Source organism: Triticum urartu, chromosome 7 (assembly GCF_003073215.2).
Source record: "Triticum urartu cultivar G1812 chromosome 7, Tu2.1, whole genome shotgun sequence".
NCBI lineage: Eukaryota > Viridiplantae > Streptophyta > Magnoliopsida > Poales > Poaceae > Triticum > Triticum urartu.
This window is the reverse complement of record NC_053028.1, coordinates 115,560,886-115,569,389: the sequence shown is the minus strand read 5'-3', so window position 1 is coordinate 115,569,389 and position 8,504 is coordinate 115,560,886.

Sequence of the window (8,504 nt, the reverse complement as noted above, 5' to 3'; positions counted from 1 at the left end):
AAGAGGAGGAAGAGGAAGAAGAAGAAGAAGAAGAAGAAGAAGAAGAAGAAGAAGAAGAAGAAGAAGAAGAAGAAGAAGAAGAAGAAGAAGAAGAAGAAGAAGAAGGAAGAGAAGAAGAAGAAGAGAGGAGAAGAAGAAGGAGAAGAAGAAGGAAGAAGGAAGAAGAAGAAGAAGAAGAAGGAGAAGAAAGAAGAGAGGAAGAAGAGAAAAGAAGGAGGGAGAGAAGAAAAAGGAGAAGAAGAGAAGAAGAGAAGAAGAGGAGAAGGAGAGAGGAAGAAGAAAGGAAAAAGGAAAGGAGGAAGAAGAGGAAAAGGAGGAGAAGAAAAAAGAAAAGAGGAAGAAGAGAAGGAAGAAAAAGTGATGAGGAGAGGGTAGGAGTAAGAAGGAAAAGGAAAAAGGAAAGAAGGAAGGATGGGAGGCGGGAGAGCGGCCAGAGAGAAAAGGAAAGAAGAAGATAAAGAAAGGAGATAGAAGGGAAAAATTTAAAGGGGAAGAGAGAGAGGAGGGAGGAGGAGTAAGGAAAAGCAGAGATAGGAGAAAGAAAGCAAAGAGGGGGAAGAGGGAAAAGGGGAAGGAAGGAGCAAGGGAGGAAGAGAGGAAAGAAGAGAATAGAAAGGGAGGGGAAAGGAAAGGGGGAACAAAAGGGAAGAGAAAGAGGGAGGGAATGGAAGAGGAGAGAGAGAAAAGGGTAAAAGGGGGGGGGAGGAGAGAAAAGGAAGGGAGAGGCGAAGAGAGAGATAGGTGGGAAGATAGAACGGAGGAGGAAGAGGAAAGAGAGGAGCGAGAGAGGGGAGAAGGGAAGGGAAGGATAAAAGGATAGACGATAAAAAAGAAAAACGGAATAGGGGGGAAGAGGGAGAGGAGGAAGAAGGAGGGAAGAAAGTGAAAAGGAGAGAAAAGAAAGAGGGAAGAAGAGAAGAGTATGTAGGGGGGAAAGAGGGAGAAGTACAGAGAGAAGAGAGCTTATAAGAGGAAGGGAAGGGAGGGGAAAGGAGGGCGGAGAGGAGAGGGGTAGAGGGGGGGGAGAAGGGTGAGAGAGGAGGGGGAGGGAGTAAGGAGGGAAGGGGGGGAAGGGTGGAGGAGAGTGGAGTAGAAAAGGAAAGTCGAGGGAGAAAAAGCAAGCGTAAGTAAAGAAAGGGGAAAAAGAAGAGGGGAAAAAGAAGAAGAGAAAGAAAGTAGAGGAAGGGAGAAAAAGATGAAGAAGAAGAAAGAGAAAGGAAAGGAGAGGGGAGAAAGTAAGGGAGTAAAGGGAAGAAGGGGAAAAGCAGAAGAGAAGGGTAGGAGGAAGAGTAAGGAAAGAGCGGGGAAGAAAAAGAGGAAAGAAGGAAGAAAGCGAAAGAAGGGGATAGGGAGAAAGGGGGAGGGAGGAGGGGAGGAAGAAGGAAAGCGAGGGAAGGGAGAAGAAGGGGGGTAGGGAAGAAGGTAAAAAGGGTGGGGAAGTAAGAAAGAAGAAAGAGAGGGAAAACAAAGAGGGGAGGAAGAGGAAAGGTGGAAGGAGGGAAGAGAGAAGCGGAGAGGAAGGGAGAGAAAAGAAGGAGGAAAGGAGAGGGTGGAAGGGAAAGGAAGGGAGAGGGGGAGGAAGAGAAAAAGAAAAAGAAGAGGAGAGGAAGAGGGAGCGAAGGGGGAAAGAAGAGTAAAAAAAGGAAGAGGGGGAGAGGGAGGATGAAAGGGGGGAAGGATAGAGAGAGGAAAGAAGATTAAAGAAGGGGGGTAACAGAGAGTAAGAGAGGGAGGAAAGAAGAGAGGAAAGAAGGAAGGTCGGGAGAGAGAGGGCGAAAGGAAAGGGGGAGCGGACGTAGATGAAAGAGAAGGAAGAAGGGAGGGAAGGAAGAGCAGGGGGAAAAGGAAGATAAGCGAAGAGAAGAAGGAGAAGGGAAGAAGAAAAGGGGAAGGGAGAAGGAAGAGGAGAAGGAAGAGGTAAAGAAAGGGAAAGGACGGGAAGAGTCGGGAAAGAGGAGAGAGAGGGGAAAGGTAGGGAGAGGATGGAAGAGAAGGGAAGAGGAAGGGAAGAGAAGAGGAGTAAAGGAAAGAGGAAAGAGGGATGGAAGGGGAAAAGAAAGTAGAGAAAGGAAGGGAGGAAGAGGGAGGGGGAAAAGAGAGGAGAGGGAGGGGAGGGAAGAGGAAGAAGAAGGAGGAGAGAAGGAGAGGGAGAGATAGAAGGGAAGAGGGCGAGAGGGGGAGTGGGGAAGAGAAAGGGAGGAAGTGATATCAGAGGGGAAGAAATGAAGGCCTAAAAGGAGGAAGAAGTAAGGGAAGTTGGGAGAAAAGAACAGAAGTAAAGGGGAGAAGGAAGAGATAGAGGGCGAAGCGAGAGTTAAGAGAGAAGGAAGAGATATTAAGGAGAGGAAGGAGGAAGAGAAGGCAGTAGAGAAAGGAGAAAAGGAGGGGAAATAAGAGAGAAGAGAAGGTGAGGAGAAAATGAAGAGGAAAGGAAGGAGAAATAAAAGGGAAGGAAGAAAGGGAAGAGAAGGGGTAAGTAAGGAAAGCAGAGAAGGAGAAAAGAGGAGCAGGCAGGGGAAGGGGGGAGCAGGGAGAAGAGGAAAAGGAAAAGGGGGAAGGGGAGGGGGAGAGAGGGAAAGGAGAGGGTGAAAAGTAAAGGAACAAGAGAGGAAGAGAGAGAGAGGGACAGAGGGAGAAAACAGGGAGGAGAAGAGGGGAGTAGAAAGAAGAAAAGGAAGAAGGGGGTAAAGGAAAGAAAAAGGGGAAAGGGGGAGGAGAGAGGAAGAGGAAGAAGGGTAGAGAGAACGTGGGAAGGAGGGAGGAGGCGGAAAAAGGGAAAAAGGGGGAAAGAAGAGAAGAAGGAGAGAAGGAAGAATGGGGAGCAAGAGAGGAGAAGACAGAAGAGGAAGAGGGGAGAGATTATTAACGGAAGAAGAGGGGGAGGGGAGGAGAGCCGAAGGAGAAGAAAAGAGAAAAGGTGAGAGAGGAGATATAAGCAGGAAAGGGGAGAAGGGGAAAAAAGAAAGAAGAAGAGGAAGAAAGAAGGGGGGATGAAGAAGAGGAAAGAGAGGAGGAGGAATAGAGGGGGATAAAGAAGAGGTGGGGAAGAGGAGTGGGGGGGAAGGGGAGGGAGAAGGAAAAAAGAAGGGGGAATAAAGAAGAAAGGGGAAAGAGGGAAGGAGGGTAAAGGGCGGAAGAAAGGGAGAGGAAAGCGTAGAACTCCCACTTAGAAAGACATCTCTAATCTTCTAAGTGATCACGTGATCCAAATCAACTAAACCATAACCGATCATCACGTGAAATGGAGTAGTTTCAATGGTGAACATCAATATGTTGATCATATCTACTATATGATTCACGCTCGACCTTTCGGTCTCAGTGTTCGAGGCCATATCTGCATATGCTAGGCTCGTCAAGTTTAACCTGAGTATTCTGCGTGTGCAAAACTGGCTTGCACCCGGTTGTAGATGGACGTAGAGCTTATCACACCCGATCATCACGTGGTGTCTGGGCACGACGAACTTTGGCAACGGTGCATACTCAGGGAGAACACTTTTATCTTGAAATTTAGTGAGAGATCATCTTATAATGCTACCGTCAATCAAAGCAAGATAAGATGCATAAAAGATAAACATCACATGCAATCAATATAAGTGATATGATATGGCCATCATCATCTTGTGCTTGTGATCTCCATCTCCGAAGCACCGTCATGATCACCATCGTCACCGGCGCGACACCTTGATCTCCATCGTAGCATCGTTGTCGTCTCGCCAATCTTATGCTTCCACGACTATCGCTACCGCTTAGTGATAAAGTAAAGCATTACAGTGCGATTGCATTGCATACAATAAAGCGACAACCATATGGCTCCTGCCAGTTGCCGATAACTCGGTTACAAAACATGATCATCTCATACAATAATAGCATCATGTCTTGACCATATCACATCACAACATGCCCTGCAAAAAGAAGTTAGACATCTACTACTTTGTTGGTTGCAAAGATAGAGGTTAACGTGGTGCTACGGGGCTAAACAAGAAACGTTCTTACGTACACGATAGGAAAACCAAGAAGACAGTTTGTCAGTTGGGTGGGTGTATTTTAACCTGTAAAAGACGGAGCCATAGCACATTGGTTAACAAACGTTGGACAATGACACCCGCAGCCACTGTGTGCAGAAGCGTTCGATAGAACATCTGGTGTAAGCGTATGCGTATGTGGTCCGAGGCCGTTCATCCCAAAGTACGCCGAAAATTCACAAGTGGCTTATGGGGAGGACGACAGGTAGACACCTGCGAGCCTGTCATTCGCAGCCGGGGGTGTTGTGCTCACTGTAGCCGAAACGGTTAGCAAGGGTTGAGTAGTGTCGTTCCCATCGACGTGTAAGTACTGACCGTCAGGACTCGAGTTAGCACTCGCCGATGACGTCTCGAACTCCGATACCAGCCGAGTGTTGAGGGAGAGTTTCGTCGGCACAACGGCGTGTGGATGTTGATGTTCTACCGATCGCAGGGCTTCGCCTAAGCACCGCTACAATATGACCGAGGTGTAATATCGTGGAGGGGGTCACCGCACACAGCTAAGGAATGATCACGAAGATCAACTTGTGTGTCTATGGGGTGCCCCCTGCCCCCGTATATAAAGGAGTGGAGGAGGGGAGGGCCGGCCCTCTCTATGGCGCGCCCTAGGGGAGTCCTACTCCCACCGGGAGTAGGATTCCCCCTTTCCTAGTCCAACTAGGAGTCCTTCCAAGTATTAGGAGTAGGAGACAAGGAAGGGGAAGACGGAAGAGAAGGAAGGAGGGGGCGCAGCCCCTCCCCCTAGTCCAATTCGGACTAGGCCTTGGGGGGCGCGCGGCCTGCCTCTCGCTCTCCCCTAAAGCCCAATAAGGCCCATATACTTCTTCTCCCGTATTCCCGTAACTCCCCGGCACTCCGAAAAATACCCGAACCACTCGGAACCTTTCCGATGTCCGAATATAGTCGTCCAATATATCAATCTTTACGTCTCGACCATTTCGAGACTCCTCGTCATGTCCCCGATCTCATCCGGGACTCCGAACTCCTTCGGTACATCAAAACTCATAAACTCATAATATAACTGTCATTGAAACCTTAAGCGTGCGGACCCTACGGGTTCGAGAACAATGTAGACATGACCGAGACATTTCTCCGGTCAATAACCAATAGCGAAACCTGGATGCTCATATTGGCTCCTACATATTCTACGAAGATCTTTATCGGTCAGGCCGCATAACAATATACGTTGTTCCCTTTGTCATCAGTATGTTACTTGCCCGAGATTTGATCGTCGGTATCTCAATACCTAGTTCAATCTCGTTACCGGCAAGTCTCTTTACTCGTTCCGTAATACATCATCTCGCAACTAACTCATTAGTTGCAATGCTTGCAAGGCTTATGTGATGTGCATTACCGAGAGGGCCCAGAGATACCTCTCCAACAATCGGAGTGACAAATCCTAATCTCGAAATACGCCAACCCAACATGTACCTTTGGAGACACCTGGAGAGCTCCTTTATAATCACCCAGTTACGTTGTGATGTTTGGTAGCACACAAAGTGTTCCTCTGGTAAACGAGAGTTGCATAATCTCATAGTCATAGGAACATGTATAAGTCATGAAGAAAGCAATAGCAACATACTAAACGATCGAGTGCTAAGCCAACGAAATGGGTCAAGTCAATCACATCATTCTCCTAATGATGTGATCCCGTTAATCAAATAACAACTCTTTGTCTATGGTTAGGAAACATAACCATCTTTGATTAATGAGCTAGTCAAGTAGAGGCATACTAGTGACACTCTGTTTATCTATGTATTCACACATGTATTATGTTTCCAGTTAATACAATTCTAGCATGAATAATAAACATTTATCATGAAATAAGGAAATAAATAATAACTTTATTATTGCCTCTAGGGCATATTTCCTTCAGGCACGAGCCAGCTCCGGGGGCCGGGAGCCCTTTAGTACGGTTGGTAACACCAACCGGTACTAACTGTTTGTGGGTTTTTGTTTTATTTTGTATTTTTAATTAAATTTGTGTTATCAATTTAATTTAGGATTGTTTTACGTTATAATGAGTTGTAGTCGTCATCATCATCATCATCATCATCGCATATTAATAAATAAATAAACTCTAGCTAGCTAAAAATCATCGTAGTCGTCTAATTACCACTATTTAATCATCATAGTCATTACCGCTAGCTATCTAATCATCACCAACACTGGCTAGCTTAAAGAGGAAACATTCACTTTGTAACAGAAGCAAAGATATCATCGAGTTCAACATAATCATCACCAACATCGAAGTTCAGGACACGAACATGAGACACTAATTAAGAGCATGAACTAGTGCTGCTCCCTCTCAGGTAGAATAGCATAGAACATGTATAGCTCTCCTGATTCATCATACTGGAGCTTGCAGATGAATCTGTCTCCTAATCTTGGGTTGCACTTCTCCTTGCTGCCCCCTAGTACTTCTCTACGATCGTTAACAATTTTGCTCCAATCTTTCACTATTAAGCATTCTTCGCTTTCAGAAATCCTAAATGCACTCATGTGCAATGTAGGATATCTTGGCCGTAAGCTAACCATTGACATGTCACCTTTAGTCTCGATCCACTGAGGCACAACTGTCATCGGAAGTCCCTGTTGAAGAACATTGTATAGTAATTAATATACTAAGCAATGAAAGTTTAGCTTCAAAAATAATGTATGCAAAAGATGCACTAATTAAGGACAAATAGTTAAAATCTTACCATCTTTCGATTATAGATGTGACCGTAGTTCAATACGATCACCATTGGTCGCACGTTTTGAGTACTAACATTTCTAAGTTCAGGAAAAAAATTTGTCTTGACAGTATTAAGATCCTCAAGCCATGAAACATAATGACTTATCTCCTCGCAGTTTAGTTGAGCACCGGGGCAGTAGTAGGTCCTGTCTACCAAGCTCCGGACATGTTTGCTTGAACCAAAATAAGCTGACAATACAAATTAGTTGTCAACTATTTTTGAATAAACTGTATCAAAGACATAAACATATGCATGCATGGTTGAGAAAAACTCACATAATGGTAGAACTGGAGGCGTTTGCACATCGACCCAGATGTCTATATTACCTTCAATATCATCTTCCGAACGAATATCAAAGGTGACAACCATACCAGGCTCAAATGCATAAGCCTTGCATAGTGCTTGCCAAGTTTTGCATTCAAAATGGGTGTATGTGTCTCCATTATATAATTTGACGTTGAAAGTATAACCATGCTCCGTCTTCAAGTAAACTCTCTTTACCTCCATATCATCTATAGCACTAAAACCTATCTTATCCAAGACAAAAAAATTTGCATGGTAGGGGATGCTCTAGTAGAATAGTGAAAATTTAAAATTATAAGTTGAAGCAAATGAAGCATAAGTTTTGCATTCAAATAATAATTGACAAAGTGACTTACTGTATCAACTTCGAATGTCTCATCCAGCTTGATGCTGAAGCGCCTACCATCAACAAGGAAATTTCTGTCGCACAGGCCGCGCTGGTCTTTACAGTGTTCGCACATAATGAAATCTTTTTCGTCGTCAGATGACATTTCCTATGTTCATATAGGTGAAACATTAAACACCTATTACTATCTAACATTAATTAATATCTAGCAAATATATATTCATCTAACATTTGACATTAATATATCTAACTATATTCATCTCTAACAATTGACATTACTATATATTTAACTTTTCTATCTAATTCATCTAACATTCGACATTAATCTAACATTTATATAAACTCAAAATATATAAAAAATTAAATAAACAGAAAAACTCATTAACAAATAATATTTTAATTAGATCATCAAATCTCAGATACCTAAATTTTCTTACTAAAAATAAACTAGTTATATTAATTATTGAACTAGTTCAAATCTCATATACCTAAATAAACTAGTTCGACAATTTTCTTACTAACAATAAACTAGTTATATTAATTATTGAACTAGTTCAAATGTCATATACCTAAATAAACTAGTTCAATAATTTTCTTACTAAAAATAAACTAGTTATATTAATTATTCAACTAGTTCAAATCTCTAGTTCGACAATTTTCTATCTAGCTATTTCATCTAACATTCGACATTAATCAAACATTCGATCATCTAATTAACTTTTCTAAAAAACAGAAAATAAGTAAAAAAAATGTGTGTGTGTAGTGTGTACGTATATATGTGTGTGTATGTGTGTATGTGTGTGGCCCCGTACGCCGCCGCCCCGTACGTACGGGCGGGGGCGCCGCCGTATGGGGCGGGGGCGGCGGCGTACGGGCCGGCGGCGCGGCGGGTATACGCGAGAGCGAGAGACGTACGGGACCACGGCGGGACGACGACGGACGGCGGCGCGCGGTGTTCGGAGCGGCGGCACGAGACGGCGACGAAGATGGGTGGCAGTGGGGACAACGACGACGACGACGGACGACGGGCGACGGGCGGCAAGGGCGGGTTCAAGCGGCGCGCGAGAGGTTGGAGACGAAAGAAGTGGGGAGATC